The sequence below is a fragment of the Schistocerca americana genome, chromosome 1, assembly GCF_021461395.2.
Source record: "Schistocerca americana isolate TAMUIC-IGC-003095 chromosome 1, iqSchAmer2.1, whole genome shotgun sequence".
NCBI lineage: Eukaryota > Metazoa > Arthropoda > Insecta > Orthoptera > Acrididae > Schistocerca > Schistocerca americana.
In genome coordinates, this window is record NC_060119.1 from 1,017,993,861 (window position 1) to 1,018,020,790 (window position 26,930).

The 26,930-nt window shown below is 42.6% G+C and overlaps 1 protein-coding gene and 1 pseudogene across 1 annotated transcript in view; both read left to right on the top strand.

The window, feature by feature from the left end:
- The window catches only part of LOC124616313 (transferrin), a 171,667-nt gene that overhangs the window by 35,722 nt on the left and 109,015 nt on the right, over positions 1–26,930 (top strand). The gene's annotated exons all lie outside the window — the stretch shown is intronic.
- Positions 1,400–1,517, top strand: LOC124561512 (annotated as a pseudogene).

Consider the following 26,930-nt stretch of genomic DNA (forward strand, 5'->3'; position numbering starts at 1 on the left):
TCGGAGTAGTGAAGAAACTTAAATCAATTAAAGCATGTCTTTCGGTCCAGACTGCATAGGAATTATGTTCCTTTCAGGTTATCCTGATTGCAATAGCTCCATACTTAACAATCATATACAACCGCTCGCTTCACGAAAGATCCGTACCCAAAGAGTGGAAAATTGCACAGGTCACACCAATATTCAAGAAAGGCAGCAGGAGTGATCCACAAAATTAAGGCCCATTTCATTACCGTCGATATGCAGCAGGATTTTGGAACACACATTGTTTCTGGTCGTCTGCTGTTCCTTCTCTACATAAACGATTTAGGACACAATCTGAGCAGCCGTCATAGGTTATTTGCAGTTATTGCTGTCGTTCATCGTCTAGTAGAGTCATCGGAAGATCAAAACAAATTGCAAAACGATTTAGAAAAGATATTTGTATGGTGCGAAAATTGACAATTGACCCCAAATAATTAAAAGTGTGTGGTCAACCGAATGAGTGCTAAAAGGAATCCGTTAAACTTCGGGTACACGATAAATCAGTCAAATCTATAGATCGTAAATTCAACTAAATACCTAGGAATTACAGTTACGAACAGCTTAAATTGGAAAGAACACACAGAAAATGTTGTGGGGAAAGCGAGCCAAAGATTGCGTTCTATTGGCAGAACACGTAGAAGACGCAATAGCGTCTACTAAAGAGACTGCCTACACTACGCTTGTCCGTTCTCTTTTAGAGTATTGCTGCGCGATGTGGGATCCTCACTAGTTAGAAATAACGGAGTACATCGAGAAAGTTCCAAGAAGAGCAGCACGTTTAGTATTATCGATAAATAGGGGAGAGAGAGTCACTGACATGAAACATGATCTGGGGTGGACATCATTAAAGCAAAAGCGTTTTTCGTTGTGGCGGAGTCTTCTCACGAAATTTCAATCACCAACTTTCTCCTTGGAATGCGAAAATGTTTTGCTGATGCGGACCTATATAGGGAGAAACGATCATCATAATAAAATAAAGGAAGTCCGAGCTCGCACAGAAAGATATAGTTGTTAGTTTTTTCAGCGCGCTGTTCGGGATTGGAATAATAGAGAATTATTGCGAAGGTGTTTCGATGAACCCTCTGCTAGGCACTTCAGTGTGATCTGCAGTGTGTCTATGTAGATTTAGTTATAGCTATAGATGTAGATCGACGCCGGATGCAGAGTTTGGGAGTGAACTGTCAACATAAAAAATAGGAAAGTATTGCAAAAAAGGCAGGAGGAAAGAAACGCTGCTACTTGATTACGCGATAGCTAAACGGTCACTGGAAATACACGTGAACGGAGCGATTTATTGTGCGACGGGACTAGGTGAAATTAATTGCAGAAAAGTCAAATGTCAGATTGTGATTTATTGTGTACATATATAACTAATGCCAACGGCCTTGCCGCAGCGGTAACACCGGTTCCCGTCAGATCACCGAAGTTAAGCGCTGTCGGACTGGGCTAGCACTTGGATGGGTGACCATCTGGTCAGCCGAGCGCTGTTGGCAAGCGGGGTGCACTCAGCCCTTGTGAGGCAACCTGAGGAGCTACTTGATTGGGAAGTAGCGGCTCCGGTCTCGGATACTTACATACGGCCGTGAGAGCGGTGTGCTGACCACATGCCCCTCCATATCTGCATCCACTGACGCCTGTGGGCTGAGGATGACGCGGCAGCCGGTCGGTACCTTTGGGCCTTCATGGCCTGTTCTGGAGGATGTATAACTAATAATAACAAAATTGAAACAGTCTCACCTCTTGTTTTTTGAACGAATACCTACTGATCCTTCCGCCCAGGCCAGGGCAGAGAAGTGGGGACGCATGCACCGCACCACCAGTTGCTGTTAAGCTGTGTTGGTGCTGATTGTGCAATGCTACACAGACCACTACCGTGCTTCTTCGATCAAATCATCCGCGACCGCCCTGTCCGAAATCTTGACATCCAAGAGACTGAAGCCTTTCTCCATGCTTTGCTCTGTGGTTCACATAGCCGGTAATTTAGACAGCCGTAACATTTCTCACGTGTTAAGGCTGGTGGCTGTCCCATCTTTTACATTTCTGTGGTGATGTCTTTCAACAAGATAACGTCCATGCTGTCCTGTGTGACCTTCTATATCAAATATGAAATACTGAAGAAACAGTATCTGCAATAAAGGAATGAAACTAATATTGTGTAATGGAAAGGCGCATTCATGGAGAATGTCATTATTTGTTTGAAGAATCGAAATGTCAGCCTTTACTATTCAAGGAGTAGGTTCGAATGTTAGCTGCAATACTTGATTATATCACCGTGAATCCTGTCCGCAACTGAATTCGACTTACATAGTTCCGCCAACTAGCTTTTTCTTTCAGAATTTCAAAAACGGAACATTCCACTATTATAAAAGTTCGTAAGGCTATACGGACAACAAAGCTTACAAAGCACATTTCCGAGCCAACTGAAGATTACTTAAAAAAAAACAAAAAAAAAAACAGTACGACGTTTGTGGAACAGATGGCGATTCCGTAATTATCTTGGAAGTTTGGAGAGGAAACACATTCGCGTTAAAAACCCAGTAAATCTGGTTCCATGTATTACTGCTACTAATCCTTTTCTACTGAATTATTAACTGTCACTGACGAAAACCGTAGGTTTGTTAGGGTGAAAGGAGGTTCGTACGGTGAAGTCAAAGACGCAGATGTTTTCGACGATTGCCCCTTCCTGCACGCAATAGAAATGGGAAGAATAAAAAATACCCAAAGAAGAATTTTTGCCAGCATCCACTATCAAATGTTTATATCTTGCGTAATGCAGTATTACCTCTGAAGGAATATTTAATGAGGCCTTTTGCAGAAAGGACAAAGACTATAAGTTTCGCTAACGATAGATACAGCTGTCGGTTATCTTGGGCAAGAACGGTGACAGAATGTTGTTTTGGTTCTACAGAGTGATTCCGTGATGATGTCACAAACTTTCAGGGATGATGCAGAAGAGTGTGTGTATCAGTTCGAGGTGGAGGACCCTAGCCCGGAAACGATAGAGTCGAAAGTTATAAGCGAAAATCGTTGTGCTACCTCTAACAGTGGGCCTCTTCTACTGCAAGCTGTTTGCTTTCCATATTTTGGGACCAGGTAGTGTGGACCAAAACAAGAAAAAACCTGTCCAGTAAACAAGGGCTCCACAATGCGTACCTTGATTGCTATGAACACTTTTTTAGTGGAAAAAATGTATTTCACAGTAGCAAAGAGGAACAAGTGCTCATAGATCTCAAGGTAGCACTTTAGATCCCATGTATACTGGTCAATTTTTTTCATTGTTTAGTACCTACTACCTCCTAATAAAATGTGGAGAGCAAAGAGCTTGCATTAGAATGATACTTTTACTCTTCTCCATTATCCGTGAAAGTTTGTGTCAACATCATCACTGAATCACTATGTATAACATCTAAAATTAGGATTTTGCATAAACATATAGACGCCAGTGTAGAAAATGCAATATAATTGTGAAAGCAATAACTCTGTCACACAAAGTCATCCATGATTTTGAATTAATAAATGAGGTTGAGGTTGCATTTTTTCCAGGAGTATACCGAAATATACTAAAAACATCGTAAGCAACCGTGCAATTGAGGAAAAAATTTAAATTGTATTTTGAACAAAATTCTGTACAAAAAATGTAGATAAATGCTTCCATGCATGAGGTACGCGACCATTCGTAATTGGGACTTATTGATGGAAAGTCTTGTTCACAATTTAATTTACTGACGCATTTCGATACATCATCATCATCAGAACATATTTGTTTTAAAGAGAAAAGGACGAATTACGACATGAAATGCCACAGAATAGTTATATGCACAATGGTCAGCCGATGCATCGGTATTTACAAAGAAATACAAGAACGAGCCTCACAGCAATGGGCACATAAGGTACTGAAAACAGCCCATACATGTATGAAGCCTATTGCCAAAGCGAACGTACATAGAGAACAGCAGTGCAGGGAAAACAACTGTCCTCACTAAGTGGCGTTTGCAACTAATACAGCGTATAAATAAATCATACAGTGAACATGTAGTATACAATTTGAAAATCACGGAGGAAACATGCAGACATAGTATTTTGAAAATGTTATGCGCTGCACGAAACAACAATAAGTAATATAACAAAATATAGAGTTTTCTTGTGGAATTTTAGCTTCTACAATTACTAAACATGGAACAGTCATCAATAAGGTAATCTGTATGTAGCTGTGTCACATTCCACGCCCACACTGTAATCATTTATGAACACAAATTATATTATTTCTATATTTTGTATCTTGCGTGTTGCTATAATTTACCTCTGCTGTGTGATGAGAATCTCGTTCCCTAGACACCTAGACCACCTACATTTTATGGGCTCCCTAACGTTTATAAAAACCAAACACCCCTGGGGCCCATCGTGAGCACCACTAGATCGCCGACTTACAGGCTATCAAAACATGTAGTCAGTCTCTTTAATCCGCACGTTGGTCACTGCTTGCACCATATCAAGAATAAGACGGACTTCATCCTCCCTATGTCCGCCCCCGGTAGCTGAGTGGCCAGCCGGCACGGTAGCTCGGCGTGTTCGGTCACAGGGTTAGCTGCCCTCTGTAATAAAAAAACTGAGTTAATCGATCAACAACGAACTTAAACGGATGTATTACGACGTCCGCCCTGAGCAGATGCAACGAACAAAATCAGATATTTAAAAAAAAAATAAAAAGTGGTCAGCGCGACAGACTGTCAATCCTAAGGGCCCGGGTTCGATTCCCGGCTGGGTCGGAGATTTTCTCCGCTTAGGGACTGGGTGTTGTGTTGTCCTAATCATCGTGATTTCATCCCCATCGACGCGCAAGTCGCCGAAGTGGCGTCAAATCGAAGGACTTGCACCAGGCGAGCGGTCTACCCGACGGGAGGCCCTCGTCACACGCCATTATTATTATTATCCGCCGTATCAAGCGCCAGCACTTTGGAGAAGCAGTTATGTCGTCAGCTTTGATGTGGTGTCATTATTCACTCTGTAGATATCTTTTCCCAGTCCTTTGACGACACCGTTGTGAATTTATTTTAACACACTCTCACGTCATCGTATTCTTTGTACAGTGGAAAGAATTTCAACCTAGCGAGGCTTTCATCGTTACATCGACGACACACTCATTGTCTGGCGTCATGGACGTGAAAAGCTGGGAGAGTTGCTGAACCACATCAATAACAGCCATGACCACGTCAATTAGAGGTACATACAGGCAGTGCCCTGCCTTACCTTGAAGTTATTGTCCGCTGATAAGCTAATGAATGCTTAGCCACGGCGTTAACCGCCGGCAGGACCGGTACAATGCACATAATCAGCTGCTCAGCTGCCAACACCCTGCACAAAAACGATTTGTTGTTATAATGGCTGCAACAAGCGAAAACTTTTCCAAGTCCATTTCGCCGTAGAGACGTAAGCGGAATGTCCCCGAGGAGAACACGAAGAACCTTGCAATTTTGCCATTCTGTGGCTCAGTAACAGTAAACATCGGCCGGCCGGCGTGGCCGAGCGGTTCTAGGCGTTTCGGTCTGGAACGGCGCGACCGCTACGGTCGTAGGTTCGAATCCTGCCTCCGGCATGGATGTGTGTGATGTCCTTAGGTTACTTAGGTTTAAATAGTTCTAAGTCTAAGGGACTGATGACCTCAGATGTTAAGTCCCATAGTGCTCAGAGCCATTTGACCCATTTTTGAACAGTAAATATCAGTCGGCTTCTAAAGAGGCGTAAAATCGATTCAGTCTTCAGGCCTTCAGCAAAAATTCGACAACGCATGATACCTGTGGAAGATTATGTTTGATGGAGAACGCCAGGAATACACAAAATACTGTATCGGTGTGGACAGTTTTATATCAAAAAGATTGTGTGCACAGCTAAAGAGCGCCGTATAGAAAAAGACGGTGTTTCCGCCTATGGTGTCATGAGAGCGGCAGCAGAACATGCTCTGGAAAACGGACACCGAATTGCATTCGACGAGATATCTACAAGGGAGGATGGGAAAGTAATGCACAATATTTTTTCTATCCTGGTATTGCAGCTGGAATGTTGAAAATTCATGATGATATAGTTTGAAGTTTGCGTTACAGATGGTATTTTGATTTCATGCGCAGCTCTAGCAAGAGACGCCTGAACTACCAAACAAACATGGCGTGCATGTTACTGTCGTGAACTTGCGAAGAAAAGCGAAGTTGAGCCAAAGGGCATAAAAAATGATTCAAATGGCTCTGGGACTTAACTTCTGAGGTCATCAGTCCCCTAGAACTTAGAACTACTTAAACCTAACTAACCTAAGGACATCACACACATCCATGCCCGAGGCAGGATTCGAACTTGCGACCGTAGCGGTCGCGCGGTTCCAGACTGAAGCGCCTAGAACCGCTCGGCCACTCCGGCCGGCCCAAAGGCCATAAACCAAGTGAAATTCACAGGGACATGCTGGTGTGTATGAGGACAACTGCATGGACCGTAGCAACGTCTCCAGGTGGTGTGCATTCTTCAAGAGGGCATTGTGAACCTTAGTGATGGTCACTCTGCAGGCGACCGTTTAACAACTGCAACTCCGCGAAATATCGGAGCCATTGAGGCAGCAATTTTGAAATTGCGAAACTTATCGCAGCAATTCAAGATATCCTATGGTGCGGTGTACAATATTGCTCGTGGCACGCTGAAATTTTGTGTAGTTGGTGCAGGCTGGGTACCTGAGAACCTGACAGACAGCTACAAGAGTCAGTGAATGGTGACAAGCTTGTATCACTTAACGCGTTACGCCCCTGATGGGCATTGCTTTCTGAAAGGAATCGTCACTGGTGATGAGTCGTGGGCCGGAAACCAAGTAGGCCTCTATGGAGAGGAAACAAGCTGTCCCTCCAATGCGAAAAAAAAAAAAAAAAATTCAAAGTGAGTCAATCGGCTAGGAAAGAGCTTGTGACAGTGTTCTGAGATAAACATGGTGTGTTATTGGTGGACTTTGCTGAACACAGGACCACTGTGAATGCTGCAGCCTACATTAAAATTTGGAGCTGCGTCGTGTCCTTCCTGACAAACGCCGCAACATTAATGCTGACGGTGTCAAACTTCTTCATGACAATGCTCGCCCCCATGTTGCCCTGCTCCTATTCGCGAGAAAATCGCCAAATATGCGTGAGAAGTGCTCCAGCATCCACCATACAGCCTGGACCTTCCACTATCGGACTTTGATCTGTTTGATCCCATGAAGAAATCCCTGGCCGGCCAACGCATTGCGACGGATGCAGAAGTGAAATGAGCAGCCCGCAGACGGCTGTACTCCAAGCAAACGGACTTCTACAAACAGGGCACACTGAAACTGGTACAACGGTGGGAGAAACGCTTTGAGAATGTTGCTGACTACGTAAAAAAGTTGGTAAAAGGTGTAAGTTCATTTGCCATTTATTTGCTTTGTTACCTATTAAAATTTTTGGTAATAAGATTATTGTGCGTTACTTTCCAATCTTCCCTATTATCATTAAACGGACAAATTGTTTCTGGAATGGCGTTTTAAATGAAGCGATCGCGATAAATATTTCAATATAGACAGTGTTCTGATGCTAAGCACGGCTTGGGAACCGGCCATCGGGAAGGTGATGCGTGCGCGATAGTCTTACAACGAAAACATCACCTTATATTTATGGCCCTGGACTGGCCATCAGTCACGTCACAGACTATAGCATGGCTATTAACGACGACAGCAACAAGCACACGGCAGTCACCACCTGGCAATGGCCGAGAAGCACTCGCTCGAAGCCTCGTGTGTTTTGAACCATTTGATGCGTCTGGAATCCCGAGAAAATTTCATTAGTTTACAGGTTTATTCCGTCATGAAGTCACAAATTTTCAGGGATAATCGAGAAGGGCAAATGTATCCGTTTGGCAAAAGGGGCCCTGGTACGGAAGAGACCGAGTCGAAAGTTACAAGCGAAAATCATTCTGATACCTCTGTCAGTGGAATACGGTACATTTACCGGTACTGTTTATGCTAATATTGTGGGATAGACGACTTTTGGAGGTGATACAAAAAAAGAAGTATAGCAAACATGGGCTGTTAAATGCACACCTTAGGAGGTATGACCATTTGCTGAGTAGAAGAGATGTGTTTCGTAGTAGCGAAGATGAACAACAGAATGATTTTCGCTATAACTTTCGACTCGATCATTTCCGGATCAGGATGCCTTATTTCAAATTGATAAATTTATCCTTCTCAATTATGGCCGAAAGTTGGAAACGTTATCACAGAGCCATTGTTCATATCGCAGTAATACCAGACATTCATACATAATGTATTATATCAGCACACATTCACAGAAGATTGGTCGTGAAATGGTCTTCGATAGGTATATCGAGGAGGTGGGTCCCGGGTTCGATTCCCAGCCGGGTTGGGGATTATCTCTGTCCGGGGACTGGGTGTTTGTGTTGTCCTCATCATTCCATCAACATTCGTGAAAGTGTCTAGACTCGACTGTCAACAGGAATTTGTACGGGCGCTGATGACCGCGCTGTAGAGCGTCCCACAACACAAACCAGACATGATCGAGGAGGTAATAATAATAATAGTAGTAGTAGTAGTAGTAGTAGTCGTTGTCGTTGTCGTTGTCATCGTCATTAATCTCTGAACTCTGGTCGTTGTCATGTTATAGCAAATTTCGGACTGGTATCCGAGTAAGCATGAGCAACAGTTATATCAAACTTCCGAAATATCGAACAGGAGGGAAGACTAACAAAAAATAGTTTCTTCTGAGATCCTGGACTCTAGTTCTCTCCCTCCTCCACGAAGAACGCGGGGAAACTACTTGAAGGCCATGACAATGACTGCCTACCTTGTAGGCAACGTTTAAATGACCTTGCATTTCGCCCTACACGTCCTTTCTGAAACAAATTACGTCTCACTTGTTGTAATTGCTCTACAGATAGCATTTAATTGTCTCGAGTGGAAAACAAGTAGCGTTTTTTATGATAATTGTGTTCTGCTTCGCTTCAGATCCTCGACAGGAAGGCAGTTTCACATTTCGCATCGTAGTCACGTTTATAGATGTAATCTTGAACGTCTCGCCAGAAAATATGACATCGGAAATTTTTCCAAGACTTTCATGGAAAAATACGTAAATGCAGTCTCCTATTGTCTCGTTCCTGACTGACGCTGGCTGGTAAACAACTAAGGTACCTTGCTGTCCATTTTAACAAATAAAGTAATTTTAAAAATTATGTGCCTGCAGTGTGAAAGGAGGAACACATGATTGAATTTGTAGGTTGTTTGGGATTTTACAGCGTGCGGAATGAAGTACACAGTTGACACCTCAGGCAGCAACAAGGGCCCCAATCCTGCTACTCATCAGGTCGAATAGCGCTTTGTTGCGAACGCGGCGACCGCTCGAAGATGGCAAACAGACGCCAGCGGTCGAGTTCTCCCACGGGAGCGCACGCGCGCGGAGGGCATCGCGCGACGCAAGGTGCGGCGAAGCGGTCTCGATGAGTTGGTTTGATATTTTCACGCGAAGTGGACGCGCTTTGCGGTTTATGATTGAACTTACATTGTTTGAAATTGTGATCGGAGCTGTTCAAGAATGTTGCATATTGTGGAATAACAGAAATAAAATTGACAAACTGCCTATTGACATCTGTCTCGGGTTTCTTCGGCTGACGTTCGTCTGATGATTTTACTGGCGTTTCGCTAGCACGAGTGGCTGGTATTGTCAAAGCTTCACCCTCCATTGCTGGTGGGGAATCGGAGCCGGGCTCGCCGGCCGCTGTGACCGAGCGGTTCTAGACGCTTCAGCCCGGAACCGCGCTGCTGATACGGTCACAGGTTCGAATCCTGCCTTGGGCATGGGTGTGTGTGATGTCCTTAGGTTAGTTAAGTATAAGTAGTTCTAAGTTCTAGGAGACTGATGACCTCAGATGTTAAGTCCCAAGTGCTCAGAGCCATTTGAACTATTTTTTTTTAATAGTGCTTCTCTACAGCCAGAACTTTAGTGTCGCCGAATTTTACTACGTAGTCGATCTCACACAGCGTGTGCTCTGCGACGGCCGACTTCTCCACCTGCTTCAACCTGCAATGTCGTTTATGTTCTTTGATCCTGGTGTTGGGTGATCGTCCAGTCATTCCAGCATAAACTTTTCCGCGTGTGCATGGTAAGCGGTATATTCCCGACTTTGAAAGTGGGTCCCTTTTACCTTTGCCTATCTAAGACACTCTTTGATCTTCTTCGTCGGTTTGAAAATCGTCTTTAAGCCGTGTCTGCGCGATATGCGGCCGATTCTGTCCGACATTTTGGGAAAGTATGGCAAAAAGGCCGTACCCGACATTTCTTTTTCTGGTTCGTCACTTCGCCGAGTGTTTGGCTCTGTTACACTTCTGATATAACTTGTGGATTACCCATTGAGACTCAGAACACTTTCCAGGTGTTGCATTTCGCGTCTGAGATGCTGCGGCTCACATATTCGTCCTGCTCGCGTTACGAGCGTATTAATCATGCCTCTCTTCTGGCTCGGCTGGTGGTTTGATAGTTTGTGCAGGTGTCGGTCCGTGTGAGTCGGTTTTTGATACGCGGTGTGTCCCAGGTTTTCGCCACCCCTTGTGACCAGCACGTCTAGAAATGGTAGTTTTAGTGTCCTTTTCTACTTCCATGGTAAATTTTATGTTAGCGGGCAGGCTGTTCAAGTGTCTTAGGAAGTCACCCAACTGTTCTTCATGGCTCCGCACAACGAAAGTATCATCGATGTTTCTGTACCACACCTTAGGTTTACAAGTCGCCAAGTCCAGTGCCTGTGCTTCGAAATGTTCCATGAAGAAATTGAGAGGACTACCCATGGCGACGCCTTCCAAATGTTCGTAGAAATTGCCATTGCACGTGAAATATCTCGTGATGAGACATGCATGAAAGAGCTTTGTGATGTCTTGCGGGAAAATGGAACCAATGTGCTCCAGAGTGTCACTGAATAGCACTTCCGTAAACAAAGAAACATGATAAAATTGGTACTTATGAATTGTGAAAAATCTTATTAACAATGTAATATATTGATGCGATTCAATACATCATCATCAGAACATAGCTGTGTTAAGAAGAAAAATAAGAATGACATCACTTGAGCAGCTCCGACGTCTTCGGCATTATTCTGGATACCGGATTCCGTGACAATTTTTGGTAAGCCGCCTCCTGCAGCATTAGCCGGATCTTCGCGTCATAGACTACTTGTACTGTTATGACAACTGCATTGCTCTTATCACCTGACAGGACTATGATGAGACAATGGTTGCGGAGCGCGCGAAGGCCATTACGTTCAGCTCTTTTCATATTCGGCGCTGGTGGCTTGGATGTTGATAGAATGAGACTCGTTTCTCGGCGAATTTTTTTCTGCTGTTTCACTAGGAATCTTCTGACTGCTTGTTCCACACCTCTTACGTCAACGAAAGGGATACTCAGTGGCGGTGGTGCAAGGTCAAATCCTTTCTTAAGCGCTGACATGGCACCAGCATCGATGTTTCTCGCCGCCATGCTGATAACGGTACATTCCGTTGTTTCATTTTGAAAGCCGGCTGGATCTCCCTGTCTGCCCTTCTGTTGTTTTCCGCTTTGATGACATCCGTTCTGCTGCTGCACGTCCGCCAACCCAGTTCCAGTCCAAAGCTGAAAGCGACTCTATCAGCCGCAGGTGGAAGGCCATAAACTCGCAGGTGTTTGTATCCCTCTGCTTTCTCTCCCAATGCAGGGCGAAGCTGAAACGGCTAAATATTCTTCTGCCCGCAGAAGTGACACAAGGTGGCAACTCGTGGAACCGTTTTATCACGGCAGAGCTGTTGGGAGGCTAGAGAACTTAATAAATTAGCTCAGCTTCCCCAGACGATCAGTGTCTCATACACCGCAGCCATGCCACTGTCATATTCTGATGCATGCTTTTGGATCATAGGGTTCCGGGCTCGTTTCCCGGCTGCGTTGGGGATCTGTGCCCGTGGACTGGGTGTTTGTGTTGTCATCATTCCATCATCATTCATGAAAGTGGCAAGATTGGACTGTGTACAGACTGGGAAGGTGTACGGGCGCTGATTACCGTGCAGCGCGCCCCACAAACCAAACATTATCATCATCTGACGCGTGCTCGTAGAAGTTTCCCCCTGTACTACGTATAAGATGATCGCACGAACAACATTTGAATGCGATTTCTGAATGGGAAACACTCTGCGTAATATGAGGAATATTCGTAGTGGTACTCCTTCCTCACCAACTGCGACATGGTCGCGTATACAAACAGTGATCCAGTATTGTCAAATGTTTTTTATTCCAGTCTTTGATCACAATATGAATTCTTTAGACGCTGACCGGTTTCAGTCCGTAATAACCATCTTCAGATCGTTTTTACACCATGTCCTAAAGTGATAAGGCCATAATGGCATCGTCAAAACATGTAAATATAATTATGTTTTGACGTTGCCATTATGGCCCTATCACTTTAGGACATGGTGTAAAAAAGATCTGAGGATGGTCATTACGGACTGAAACCGGTCATCGTCTAAACAATTCATATTGTGATCAAAGACTGGAATAAAAAACATTTGTACTCCTTCCTCGTGTAGCTGTACTCAAATGCTATTCATTTGCGTGTCCACACATATACTATATATCATGCCACTATACTGCTGGCCATTAAAGTTGCAATACCCTGAGGAGGCCATGCTGTTACATTGTTAATGACCAACAGTGTAGGTCTCGGCCAATGATATATATAATACAAGAGAGAGAGAGAGAGAGAGAGAGAGAGAGAGAGAGAGAGAGTGTGTATTCGTACGTTCGTTCGTTCCACATCTTCTACTAAACCACTGTACCAACATCAACCAAACGTGGTACACGTATCCCTTACTGTTACACAACAATGGCTGAGGGGGTAAGAACCACCCGCCTGCCTTAGTTCAGGAAATATGACATTATAAACAATGAGATGCGATTAAACTGCCGCATCGTGCGTGAAGTTTAAGTTTATTACTTCTGTGCTACAAACTCTATTCGCAATGTATTTGGCAGACAGTTTCCACGTGTGCCGATAAATGCATCTACAAAATTATATGATGGTACCATACATAATTCAGAAGATATGACCTCATAAACACTGAGAGGCGTGAAAAACTGCCGAGTCATGTGTGACGTTCATTAAGTTTATTACATTTCACTACTAATTCTATTCGCAACGTGAACGTCAGACAGTATCCACAAATTCCGCTGAATGTACCTAATCAAGGCCGTTTCTACCATTAGGCAAGCCGAAGCGGCCGCCTAGAGGCGCCAGAGGGCGAAAAAAAAAAAAATTTCAAATCGAACAGCGAAAATATTGAACAGATGATGAGAAAAAATGAAAGAGAGGAAAAAATTGAAATTCCGAACTGGTTTAAAAAGCATACGCAACAGCTACTTCGTAAGTCTTTACTTACTTTGACGATAGTAAACATATTGCCTGTACCTACCTCGAAACTGAAGCACCCGCCACTGAGTACGAAACGGAAACAAATGTGACCGCGATTCATCTCTGCTGAGCGCTATAGAGCGACACGGGCGCTGGCTTAAGACGATGTCGCGACTCGATACCGTACTCCCCTCTTTTTCTTTTTGTTTCTGCAGGTCACTTCTCAAATGTCAGTTGTATTGAGTGGTTCTGTAGATGTTTTCAGTTCTACTATTATACTTGTTTCAGCGTATCTAAAAGCAGTAAAAGGTAAGTGCAGTTCATCGTACCCATACATAAAAAATGAGTTGGTGTCTGTCTTCTTTCTAGTTTAAAATTTTCAGCACATTCTTCGTATTTCTGTTATTTTGGCAAATTTCAAAAATGACAGGAAAAAATAAGAAATTGAGTCTTTTGTAGTCCGCGTTCAGTTTTCACGGAACTGAGGACAAAGTACAATTGAGGACTGTTCCAGAAAATGAGTACGTCTGGTCAACTTAGTTTAATAATTAAAGATGTAACACGACATTTGAATTGTTGTGCCCTTCGGATGTTGGTGGTGGGTGGCGCACGGAGGGGAGGGGGGGGGGGGGCGGGGAGGAGGAGGAGTATCGGAGAGAAAAAAAGGGGTGGTGTCATTTTCCATTTCTCGCCTAGTGTGGCAAAACACCTAGCAATGGACTTGCCCACTCAAATGTATCATTGTACGACACATAGATCAAGAGGTATGATGTCATAAACACTGAGATGCGTGAAAAAATGCCGCATCAACCATCAAGTTTTAATACATTTATAAGACACTCCAGAAGTCGAGTCAACTCAAAGAAATCCCTGACACCTGGCAGCGTTTTTGACAGCTTTCACCTGCGAAGCGCAAACGCCTGAAGGCGGATAACAATAATAAATTTTAAATACGCGTCCATTTATGCGGTGGGGATCGAACGGAAAGCTGGACTATTAGCCGCGAAAATAATTTCCATCGCAGTTTATTGCAAGCAATGGGGGAAAAAATAATGAATGTATTTGCCGTCATTGGATTGTTCACATCATGTACCTGATGGATTTCGCTTACAACTATTTTGATAGGCCAATACGAAAAGTAACTTCATCAGAAGAAACTTCCAGTGCTAGTCTTCGCAGGAGAGTTTCTGTGAAGTTTGGAAGGTAGGAGACGAGATACTGGCCCAAGTAAGGCGGTGAGGGCCACGAAAGGCGAAGTTCTTGAGTTCGAGTCTCTGTCCGACACACGGTTTTAATCTGTCAGAAGGTTTCATATCAGCCCACACTCCGCTGCAGAATGATAATTTCACTCTGGATAAATTATAGCATTATCTGCCTACGCTTGTAGATAGATAGTGCAAACAATGTGGTCGATGTTGTAGAATGAGATCGAGTTACTGTCACACGCGACCGTGATCCGCCTGGACAGATGTGTGACGTCTTTCGCATAGTCTCCTGTGGTGAGTGGTAGAAAGTCACACGTACAATTTTCTAAGTCTGTGTGTTGTTCTAGGCCGATCAGTCTGATGCTTCATATCCACAGTACGTACGTGTGCTGAGCTGTTATTTCGTATTTATGAGAGTTGGGGGGGGGGGAGGGTGGTACTTGCTAGTACTATGGTCTAAAACCCTAATATTCCTCAAACGCTGACAGCGGGCTCGAGGCTCCTTACCTTTGTGGGGGTATGCCTATCGGGAGATGGATACGGAATGATCTTACACTGTATGTCAACCATCACACACTCCCGATTCTGTACGCGAAAAGAATACGAATTCCGGTTCAGGTGAGATCACCCTCAGTAGGTGCCTAAAATAAATCCTCGTTAAATGCACAATGGTTAATTAAAATTATGGCCCTATCTAAAATGTTCTGTATCTGACTGCATTAGTATTAACTAATCTTCTTCCCCGCACGCGAAACGTAAGAAGATCCAATCTCCAAGAGTTTCTGTACATTCCGCAGTAGAAATACCCTGCTCTGCTCGTAATTTTTCCCCGTAATGAAATAAAACTCCTCAATACACAGGTCTATTATACATGCTTCATTTGCTTTCAGATTTCTGTATTTTCCAAAGCAAGAGAAGAGCTTTTGTGTGTTGGATTGTACGAGATGTTTATCTGTTACAATAGTGCTGCATGCATTCAGAAGGAATTACGGAAAAGAACAGAACACTGTGCGTTGGTATCGACAGTTTAGGGACACTGATTATCTCTGTAAACTGAGAAGTACCAGTCGAACAGGTGTGCCAGATGCGGCCGTGGAGCGGCCGAGGGACAGTTCCGTATCCACCCACAAAAAAAAAGTCAACCGTCCACGCAAGACATGAACTTGGAATACTGTAGCAAACTCAATGGAAGATTTTTCGACGGCGGTCGCATTTCAGACCATACCACCTGCAGCTAGTTGTATTGGGACTTATGCTGGTTTACCTATATGGATATATTTTTTTATTTTTTTCTGCCAATTTTATCCATTCATGCAGCTAAGTAGTTTACGGGAAAGATTAAAACGCGGTACGCCCGCAGCAGTAAAACCTGTGGAGCAAGCGAGAAAACATGAAGAATAGATTGAAAAATCAGCCAACTAGTTGCAAATAAAGGTTTATTATCCCTTGACCATGGTGTCGATATTTGTAAAAATATCTTCTTCAGAAGTATTTGCCCTAAAAAGTACACACCAGTTACAAAATACATTTTTTCACAAACATAATAAAAAATTAATAGAAAAATATCACTTATTACATCACATGATGCAATAGGCGTCACAAGATAAAATATTTGCAAATATTTGTGATGCAATAAGTGAGTACGTTTACGTCGCAAATATTTTTCTATTAATATTTTATTGTGTTTGTAAAAAAAAGTATTTTGTAACGGGTATATACAATTTCAATACAATACAATACTACTGAAGAACATATTTCTACAAATATCGAAACCATGGTCAAGGGACAATGAACTTATATTTGCAACTGGTTGGCTGATTTTTTAATCTATTGTGAATTACACAGTTTCTGTTTCGCAGCCATGTTTAAGATTTTGAAAGATGAGCAACATTAATTTTCTTATGTTTGCAAAAACCTCTCGTTTCAAGAACTACTCCGCTTGCGCAGTTCGATGCTGTCGCTCATTATCATCCACAAAAATGAAGTCAGTGGCGAAAACATCCTCAAAAGGCGCTAATGGGGAAGCAGTACATTTGTAAAACTCTAATTCCTCCTTCTCAAACCCCACCCTATGGGGAGAGAGGGAGAGTTTTAGTTTTAGCGAATCAAAATTTACGAAGTAAATAAGTGCTTTTTATTTATCCGTAACCATTTTCCACGCAAAAATGAGAACATGGATTTTCTTGAATTACAGCGCCAACTACGAAGAATCAAAACAAATGTTTAAGACAAAATGTACGTAGTTTTTTACGTATAATCTGATTCTGCAATAAAAAAAGGGGTTCCCATTTGAAATTTTAAAGTTGCCTCCCGCCCCATCCCTGTGGCGGGCTAATTTTAGCACCACCAGATGTTCCCCTCGAAAATAATCAGCTTTGGATTCTACACATTTTTTCGTGTGAAGCTTATTTTTCGAGTTATTCTGGTTTGTCAACTTAAAATTTACACCCTGTATAGCATTACACCATCGTTTCTTAAACTGTGTTCTGTGGAACCGTGGAAATCAATAAATGGCTCCGCGATACTTACGTACGTTACAAGGTGGCTGTCTCTGTATTTTTTTGTCTTAAAATACACTGTTCAAAAGAATTAGGGGAACACGTGTATCAGCGTCCGGCACGTTACATTTATTTTGATACAGGCGTTCGGTCTTATTATATGGCTTGGGATTTCACTTTCAGTATAGGCAACAATTAAAATCTTTTGCCAACTATTGGGTGTCTTACCCATTACAGTGTCAGGTGACCCTTTCAGAAGTGAGTACCGGTGTCCCAGTGTTCGCAAGTGAGGTATACATTTGGCTGTTGTCATTTGTGAACGTTGTATTCAACCACACGTATGTACTGCGATGTCTTAATGCAGTGCAATTTGCAAGGGCGGCCTGTTTGATCAGAAAAGGCTGGACTTTCAGTCATGTTGCTGCAGATGCCAATTTCTCTGCATGTGTCATCCATAGCTTGTGGACACGCTACAGCGAGACAGGTTAGTACAGAAGGCGTGTTGGACACGGTCGCCGACGCACTACGACACCGCTTGAAGGCCGATATCTGGCCATATCTGCGTCGTGGCGTCGCACGAATACCACCAGAGCACTGCAACGCGATCTCAGAAGGATCAGTAGAGCCGCTGTGTCCGATCCGACTGTAATGGACAGGATACGAGATAGGAACTTTCGACCCATGCGTGCTGCTCGAGTACCCCCCCCCCCCCCCCCCCATATACATCATTTTGTACCTCGCCTCCAGTTCTGCCCTCCCCATGTTAACTGGCAGTATCGCCACTGGCGTGTTACTCACAGATGATTCCAGATAATCTCTGACCCAATGTGATGGCCGTGTTCTTAGACGGAGACCCTTGGTGAGCAGTAGCTCCCAGATGTTGTCCAGGAAATCGACAAATTTCCAAGGTACTGTGATGTTGTGGGGAGGCTTCAGTATTGTTGTCGTTGCCTATGTTCACCTTACCATCAGGCTGTACATCGAAAAAATCCTGTTGAAGCACGTGCTGGTTGCTGCATACAGTGGTGCCCCTGAATTCCTTTTAATGCCAAGGCCTATGTCGCGGGCGTCAGCGAAGCCTGGACGTTGAAGTAAACGAATGGCCGGCCGGCGTGAGTCACGACCTAAACCCATCGTGCATATGTGGGACATGCTTGACAGACGTGTTCGTGGTCGTCCTGTTCCACCACAGTCTCGCTAAGAACTCTTATGGGCTCTCATAGAAGAACGGGGACAGATACCAGAGGGACTTATACGGAGCATGCCGTGTAGGAGTCAGGCAGTCATGAACCCTCGTAGAGGGCATACACGTTATTGAAGTTCTCAAAGCCCAATGAAAAGTACCCGGGATAATGGGATGAATGATTGCTTCCACTTTGTTCTGAACACCTGTCGGACATGCGCTAACGATCAAGAATGTAATGATGTTTTGTTGTTTACTTGATATGTGAAAGGTAAAGGTATAATTTCGTAACATACCCAGGTCTCAACGGAATATGGCAGCCACGCAAAGCCACGTTCCCCTAATTCTTTTCAGCAATGTAGTTGCGGAGATTTGCTGCGGGAAGGAGGTGTAGCTTAGGCATCTTACTTAATCATCTACCAGATGGCACATCGTGGTGAAATCCACTCAACTGTCGAAAATCTTACTAAAATTTCCGCTATAGGAATGATAAAATGTTAGGTGAAAAATCAGAAAAAATAGCGATGCTCTCACTTTAAAAACTGAGGGGTAACTCAGCGCATCAGAGATTTAGCAACCAACATAAAGAAAGAACTTACTTTTCGTTTCAAATCATGCTAATTTTAATTACAAATGGATGTATCTAAAGATGTAACTTGACTCGCAGTATCAATTACAAAGGTTTGGTATCAGCACGAAGATCTTTTTTACAAATGTCTACCGACACGTAATACTGGAAATGAAGTTTTTACTCTCCTAAATTGTTTTCTTGGACAACTACTTTGATACCCGTGTCAACGGAGCAAATAGCGCAGATACAGCTTATTAAAACTATCGCAAAAAACTAATCTACTAGCCACAGCGTGAATTGTAGACATTCACTTGCTGAAAAAAAATCCTCCACTTATATGGTCACCAAATCATTAACTACATAAAATCTCAGTCATTAAATAATCGTTTATTCTATGGGAGGATACAGACGTGCACATACATCTCTCCTTCTGCTTACAGAACTCAGATCGTTACCTCTAAGAACGATCCTGACCCGAATTTTTGAGTTTAGGGACGAGGTGTGTGCTTTCTTGTCATAACACAGAAAGCTGTATTACGTGACATAAATTAGCTGCTTCAAATTTTCTTTTGAAACGACATTTTAAAAAGATCGTAGAAATAAATACAACCCTTCAAGATGAATGTATTTGTTGCTCACGAAAATACCCTTGCTTTTAAGAAAAAATAGAATTTTCTTACAATTTGTATGCGAGTTTGATTGCTTTGCTACAATAAAATGCTTTTTAGAAAAGGAAGGGATTGAATTAAGAGAGACATTTACTGAAGGAGTTATTCAGTATTTGAAATATTTGAATGAAGCTGTATTTTCCATAAGGCGCCTGATTAAATACCAAAATGAATTGTGGATTAAAGCCCACTCATTGTCCGTGCACGACCTTCGAACATATCTCCAGAAGAAAACGAAACTTTTATTGAAACAACATCTGTTATAACTGTCGAAGAAATATTTTAAAATTTAAATTCGCGCCGTTAGCGAAATTCTTGTGCACATTAAAACACGGCCGCGCGCGTAGCCGTGTGGTCAAAGGCCCCTTGCCACGGTTCACGCAGCTCCCCTCGTCGGAGATTCGAGTCCTGCCTTGGGCATGGGTATGTGTGTTGTCCTTGGCATAAGTTAGATTAAGTAGTATGTAAGCCTAGAGACCGATGACCTCAGCAGTTTAGTCCCATAGAACTTGACACAAATTTCCAAATTTTCCATTAAAACTCGAATATTCCCGGCTTTCGTGGCAGTATCAAGCGACCATAGGCCACGAAATCTGCCTATTCACTTCGCCAACGACATACGAGAAAGCACCACAAAATCAAAACCATGAGAAGTTGTAACTTGTGTAGCAGAATAGCTACCAAAATAAATGTCCAATAGTATCATGTAAGTTAAAAAATAAAAGAAGAACCCAGTGAAGATAACACAAAATGTGTTGAAACATGTCAGGCTGAAACAAAACAGGAAACAGGTGTCTTGCAGAAGGCAGAATTCCTCTTTCCATTAATATATTCCTTTGCTCGACGATCCTGCCGAGAACCTCCTCTTTGCGTACCTAATCAGTCCACCTAATTTTCAACATTCTTCTGTTGCACAACACTTCAAATGGTTCGACTCTCTTCCTCTTTTTCCATAGCCCATGTTTCACTACCATACAACGCTGCGCTCAAAACGCACATTCTCAGAAATTTCTTCCTCAAATTATGGCCTATGTTTGATGCTGTCAGCCTTCTCCTGGCCAGGAATGCCCATTTTGCCTGCGCTAGTCTGCTTTTTATATCCTCCTTGCTCCGTCCATCACGGGTTATTTTGCTGCCTATGTAGTAGAATTCCTTAACTTCATCTACTTAGTGGTCATCGGTTTTCATGTATATTTTCTCGCTGTTGTTATTTCTGCAACTTCCCATTAGTTTCGTCTTTCTTCGATTTACTGTCAGTCCATGTTCTATACTCAAACTGTTCATTCCATTCAACAGATCCCGCAATTCTTCTTCACGTTCACTGTGGATAGCAATGTCATCAGCAAATATTATCATCGATATCCTTCCACCTTGAACCTTCCTTTCATTTCCGTCACTGCTTCTTCGATATATACGTAGATCGAACAGTACGGGCGAAAGACTACATCTGTGTCTTACATATTTTTAGTCCGAGCACTTAGTACTTGGTCTTCCACTCTTATTGTTCCCTCTTGGTTCTCGAACATACTGTATATCAGCCGCCTTTTCCTATGCATTATCTCTACTTTTCTCAGTATTTCGAACATCTTGCACCATTTTAAATTATCGAACGCTTTTTCAAATTCGAAAAATCCTATGAATGTAGTCTTTGTTTTTTGGCCTCTATTTTTCGCAGTTGCACATATACGAGTTGTATAGGTTAATTCCCATCTTTAGCAACTGTAATAAGACCTGTAATAAGACCTGGCGTGTTTCGCTTTATTTTTCAGTATCTTCAGTGGTCAGTGCAACAATATAGTTTTTTCTCTTACAGTTTTGTTTGTTTCGATCATGAACAGTTCGCATGCTTTCCTTTTACTATGAACAGTTTCTATTCTTTTCGTTACTCACAGTCTTTTTTGTTTTGATTCCATTCTTCTTCGTCCTCTACGTGTATGTCTTGAGTATTTACATTTTCACACAGCACTTTCACTGTACTTTACACATTTACACTTTTGCGCACAGTCCTCCCGTCATTCTGCGTGTTTTGTTTTGCTATTGCGCGATGCGTTCGTGTTTTGTTTGTTTTGATAGTGGCGGAGGCGTTTACTATTGCTCTGTTAGTGTTTCTCGAAGAGCGAGAGGGGTGGCGGAGAGGAGAGAGGGGGAAGGCAAGAGAGGGAGAGATATATATGTTTTTCCGGCGAAGTACTTTTTCCCCTTCTGTAGAAGTACGTTTTATTATTTTTTAAACTTTATTTTTTATTTCTTATGAATGAGTCATGATTTTTCTTTAGTCTTGCTCCCATTATTAAACGCAACGTCAAAACTACCCCTCTGGCACTTTTCTCTTTTCTACACGCAAACTGATCGACTGATCGTCATCTAACAGATTCGCAATTTTCTTTTGCATTCTTCTGTATATTATTCTTGTCAGCATTTTGGATGAATGAGCCGTTAAGGTGATTGTGCGATAATTCTCGCACTTGTCGACTGTTGCAATCTTCGAAACTGTGTCGTTGTTTATCCTTTAGCCTAATGATACATCGCCAGTCTCTCACATTCTGCACACCAACATGAATAGTCGTTTCGTTGCCACTTCCCCCAATGATTTTGGAATACCATTGGAATGTTATTTCCAACACACCCTCTTGATATATCTTGGTGAAGCATTTTACCGTTCATGATGATGGAATTTTACTTGTTGTCCGTTATTTACACGGCAGCAAGAAATGAATATCTAAATTTTAAAATCATTAATTGGTAACATTCTTACTTCGAATCTCTTTGCAAAACGTACCGCAGTGGGAAGCTTTCTACTGATAAAGATAGTACGGGCTCGACAGTATATATCCGCAAACAATTTTGCATTTATTTCTGCTACACTATTTTTGTGACGAGCACTTCAAGATGGATCAAACGTGTCGAGCGGGGTGTGGGAAGAGAATGGATGCTGACGAGATCTGTAAACAACTACTGCTCGTACTTACGTTACGTTAATTACGTGCTAAACTATGACCTTGCACTGGAAGGAGCGATGAATACAAAGTGGAGGTAGTCTGCTGCGTATATTTACACGGCGAGCAAGATTCGATGAAAAAAAGGGGGGGGGGGGGTGAGGAGATGACCTAGGTTGCACGAATAGCAGTGAGAAACGACGTGTGTGCGCGCACCGTGTGTGTTCTGTTGCAAGACGGACAGGGAAATCCCAGACTGACGCAGTTCCAATGGAAGCTCTTGAATCATAATAGCTCTTCACCGCAGTAAATGATGTTTTTTAAGAGAATGTATTATGTTTCCTTATTTTTGTTGTCGACAGTGACATGTTGCTTTCCTGTTTCAATTTTTCTACCGCTGAGGTTGAATAAAGTATTTACTTCAATTTTTTATCATTTTGTTGTACAGCAAGAAGAAAACATTAGAAAAAATTACTGTGTACCAGGCGAACTGCGTCATATTACACTTTTTAAGGGACAAATGGAATTTTGTGGTCATTTTCCCATAAACGCGTTATTCGTTATTACAGAGTCATTAGGTCTGATGAATAATAAGAGTTTCGTTAATGTGTTTACAGTACTTACTGCAGTAAATCACCATGTTATCACTTATCAGATTTAAGTGGTAATATCTTACGAACTACCCATAGTAAGTGAATTCGGGAAATGTGTCCAAAAACCAGATCTACGAGGGGCGTTCGAAAAATCCGTGCAAAAATAGAAGCTACTAACGTGTTTGGTGTAAACCTTTTTTTATTTTTCGGAATAGTCTCCTTTTAGACTTATACGCTTCGTCCAACGCTGTTGTAATTTGTTGATCCCTTCCGAATAATGGCGATTGTCCAAGTCTGCAAAATAGCTATTAGTTGCTGCAATCACCTCCTCATTTGAATAAACTCTTTGACCGTCAAGCCATTTCTTCAAATTGGGCAACAAATAGTAGTCCGAGGGAGTCATGTCTGGAGAATAGGGGGGATGTGAAACGAGTTGGAATCCTATTTCCATTAATTTTGCGATCACAGCTGTTGAGGTGTGTGCTGGTGCATTGTCGTGATGGAAAAAGACTTTTTTGCGGTTCAATCGCCGACGTCTTTCTTGCAGCTCGGTTTCCAATCGGTCCAGTAACGATGAAAAATATGCACCTGTAATAGTTTTACCCTTTTCCAGATGGTCGATGAGGATTATCCCTTGCAGATCCCAAAAGATAGTCGCCATAACCTTTCCAGCCAAAGGAATGGTCTTCGCCTTTTTTGGTGCAGATTCTCCCTTGGTAACCCATTCTTTAGTTTGTTGTTTGGTCTCTGGAGTATAGTAATGTATCCATGTTTCATCCACAGTGACGAAACGACGCTTATAGTCCTGCGTATTCTTCCTGAACAGATGCAAACCATCCTTGCAACACTTCACACCATTCCGTTTTTGGTCAAGCGTGAGCAATCGCGGAACCCATCTTGCGGATAGCTTTCTCATGTCCAAATATTAATGCAAAATACTATGTACCCATTCATTCGAAATGCCCACAGAAATAGCAATCCCACACACCTTAACTCTTCTGTCATCCATCACCATATCATCGATTTTATCAATGATTTCTGGAGTCGTAACTTCCACAGGGCGTCCAGAACGTTCAGCATCACTTGTGCCCATATGGCCACTCCGAAAATTTTGAAACCACTTATAAACTGTTCTGATCGAAGGTGCAGAGTCACCGTAATGTTTATCAAGCTTCTCTGTAGTCTCCTGAGGCGTTTTGCCTTTCATAAAGTAATGTTTAATCACCACACACGAAATTCTTTTTCGTCCATTTTTTGGCAATCACTCGACTTCCTTGATTCACACGAATGCCAAACACAAAGAAATAGACCAATATGGCTGAAACTTGGTGCGCGTTCTTTCCAAAGATGCTACTAACTAAACATTACCTTGATACGCGACGGTGGTGCCATCGCTCGGACTTTGCACGGACTTTTCAAACGCCCCTCGTATGCGTGTCACCGAAATCTTGGTGAAGCAACCAGCGTTTACAGTAGCGTACATTCCCAGGTTGCACCTCATTTACCCGGCTATAAGAACTGAAAAGCTTAATTTTAAATTCATTCTTTGGTAACACTTCTATTTCGAATTCGTTATCTCTCGGCAAAAGCCCTTGGAGACTGCTGATGAAGACAGTATGGGTTGTACATGGTCTACCCGCGAACGATTTTGCATTTACTTCTGCTATTCTGCTGTGCTATTTTTGTAACGTTTTCCATTTGTTATCATCACGTTAAAAATTTCTTCGTTTATAACATTCATTCTATATCTAAATTAATAATGGTTCAATGACACAATCTACTGTGGCAGATTCCGTTATTTCTTCACGTAATTTTTCTGAGTAATCAAGAACACGAAAAACTGTTTGATTACTTCAATAAGCCGTGAACTTGGGATGCTAGGAAACCAGCAGCATCTAGTCACACGACCTCCTAGAGCTCTTCATTACTTCGTAACCTCCCGACAGTAATTACTGTTATTATTCAGTGACTTCGCAACCTCGCGACATCCGCATTTAGCAATGAATTACAGTGTGCTACCTGAATTTAATGAAACCGCTGTTCTTCTTTGATACCAGAACGTCTTTCGCAAAATGAAAACGAAAATCGATCTAACAGATTCACGACTCGCACGCGCTGCATTTAATATGGCTTATAACATGCAGTCCTAGCAAGTTCACACATCGCTAGTGAGATTCACATTTCCGTCTAATTACTGATTTTGGGTGTGATGACAATATCTCTTGACAACATTACGAGGGCTGATCAACAAATACTGAGACAGTTTTTATAGCATCTCCACCAAACATTCTTTGCCAGGTCCTCGAGAATCGCCTCACTTTTCTTGGGTACAGCCCCGTTCTCAAATTTAACACTCCAAAGCTTTGCCTTTATGATGGGAATTTTAAAAAAAGTCACAGGGTGCAAGATGGAGGCTAAAGGCGGGTGTAGTACACATGTAATGCTTAATTGAGTCAGAAATTGCATGACTTGATTTGAGACGCGTCATGTTGAAATCGCCATCGAGCCCGAGAAAGTTCTGGTCGTTACCTTGCAAAGTGCTTCCTCCATTTAGCCAATACTTACATGTAGGATGCTGTTGTAACAGTAGTGTGAGCAGGACTGCATGCTATTAAATCGTTCTTTGACAGTGAAAAAATCTGATCATCATCACTTTCCCTGCAGATAGAACAACTTTCTCCTTTTCTGGTGTTGAAGAAACTGGCGTTTTCGACACTGTACTGGTCGTTTTCCTTCAGGATCATAATGATGCAGCCATGACTCATCACTGATGTTAATCGATTTCAGAAACGCGTCCCCCCCCCCTCCCTCCTCCCATCAGGAAGGAGGTGGCAGCACCTAACGCCTTTTGCCCATTCGCACAGCCTTTTTTGCGGGAGTCAACAGACGTGGCATCCACCCCCCTGGGCACAAAGAGGGACCACATAGAGATGATCATGCATCGTAAAGAAGCTGCCATATGAAATGCTCAGCACTTCACTGAGGTTACGTAATGCTATCGCCCGATCCTCACGGATAATCTCAGCAACTGTGTTGGTGTTGACTTCAGTCACAGCACAAGCCAAAACAGCAGGGTCACCTTGCTTAACAAAGACACGTCGGCCTTCTTTGAAGTCCTTGAACCACCTAAATACTGTTGCATGAGGTAGAGCATCTTCACCGTACGCTTGCTGCAGCTTTTCGTAAGTTTCAGTGGCTTTATGGCCCAAACGCGCACACAATTTTACTGCGCCATACTACTCCTCTCGCGTCACCTCCTTTGTAGGTATGCGAAAGGGGTAATTTGGGAAAACAATGTAAGCGATATATATCGTAGGTGTGACTGTGACTGTCAGATATCAATTATGTTTACAGCGATAATAACGAATGATGAGCAATACGGATTTTGTTTATAGCGTTGCCAACAACAATGAACATACGTGAATATCAGTCTATGATTAGACGTAATATAATTTCACTTACATTATTCGTCGTTGATATTTTCGTCTTGCATAATTCCACCGTGATGTGTATGCGGCCCGGTAGGAGTCCTTCCTTTCCATAAACTGTATAGACTCAGGCTGTGCCTCGAAAAAAAAAAAAAAAAAAAAAGAAAAGATTGTCACTAGGAAGTTTTAAACCACGTCATTGCCAGATTTTGCAATTAGATATAATGCAAGAAGTACATATCAGCACGTTCTCCTGGTCGGCCTCTTCTTTTGATTGACGACTTGCGAGATTTCCATAGACGCTCGATGTTCTGCGTATGTACAGACGGTTCATCACAGGTCACGAATTCCAGTGAATGATTCATAAAATCGTGATCAAAACATTCGTTCTTGAGTGTCTTGTAAGAC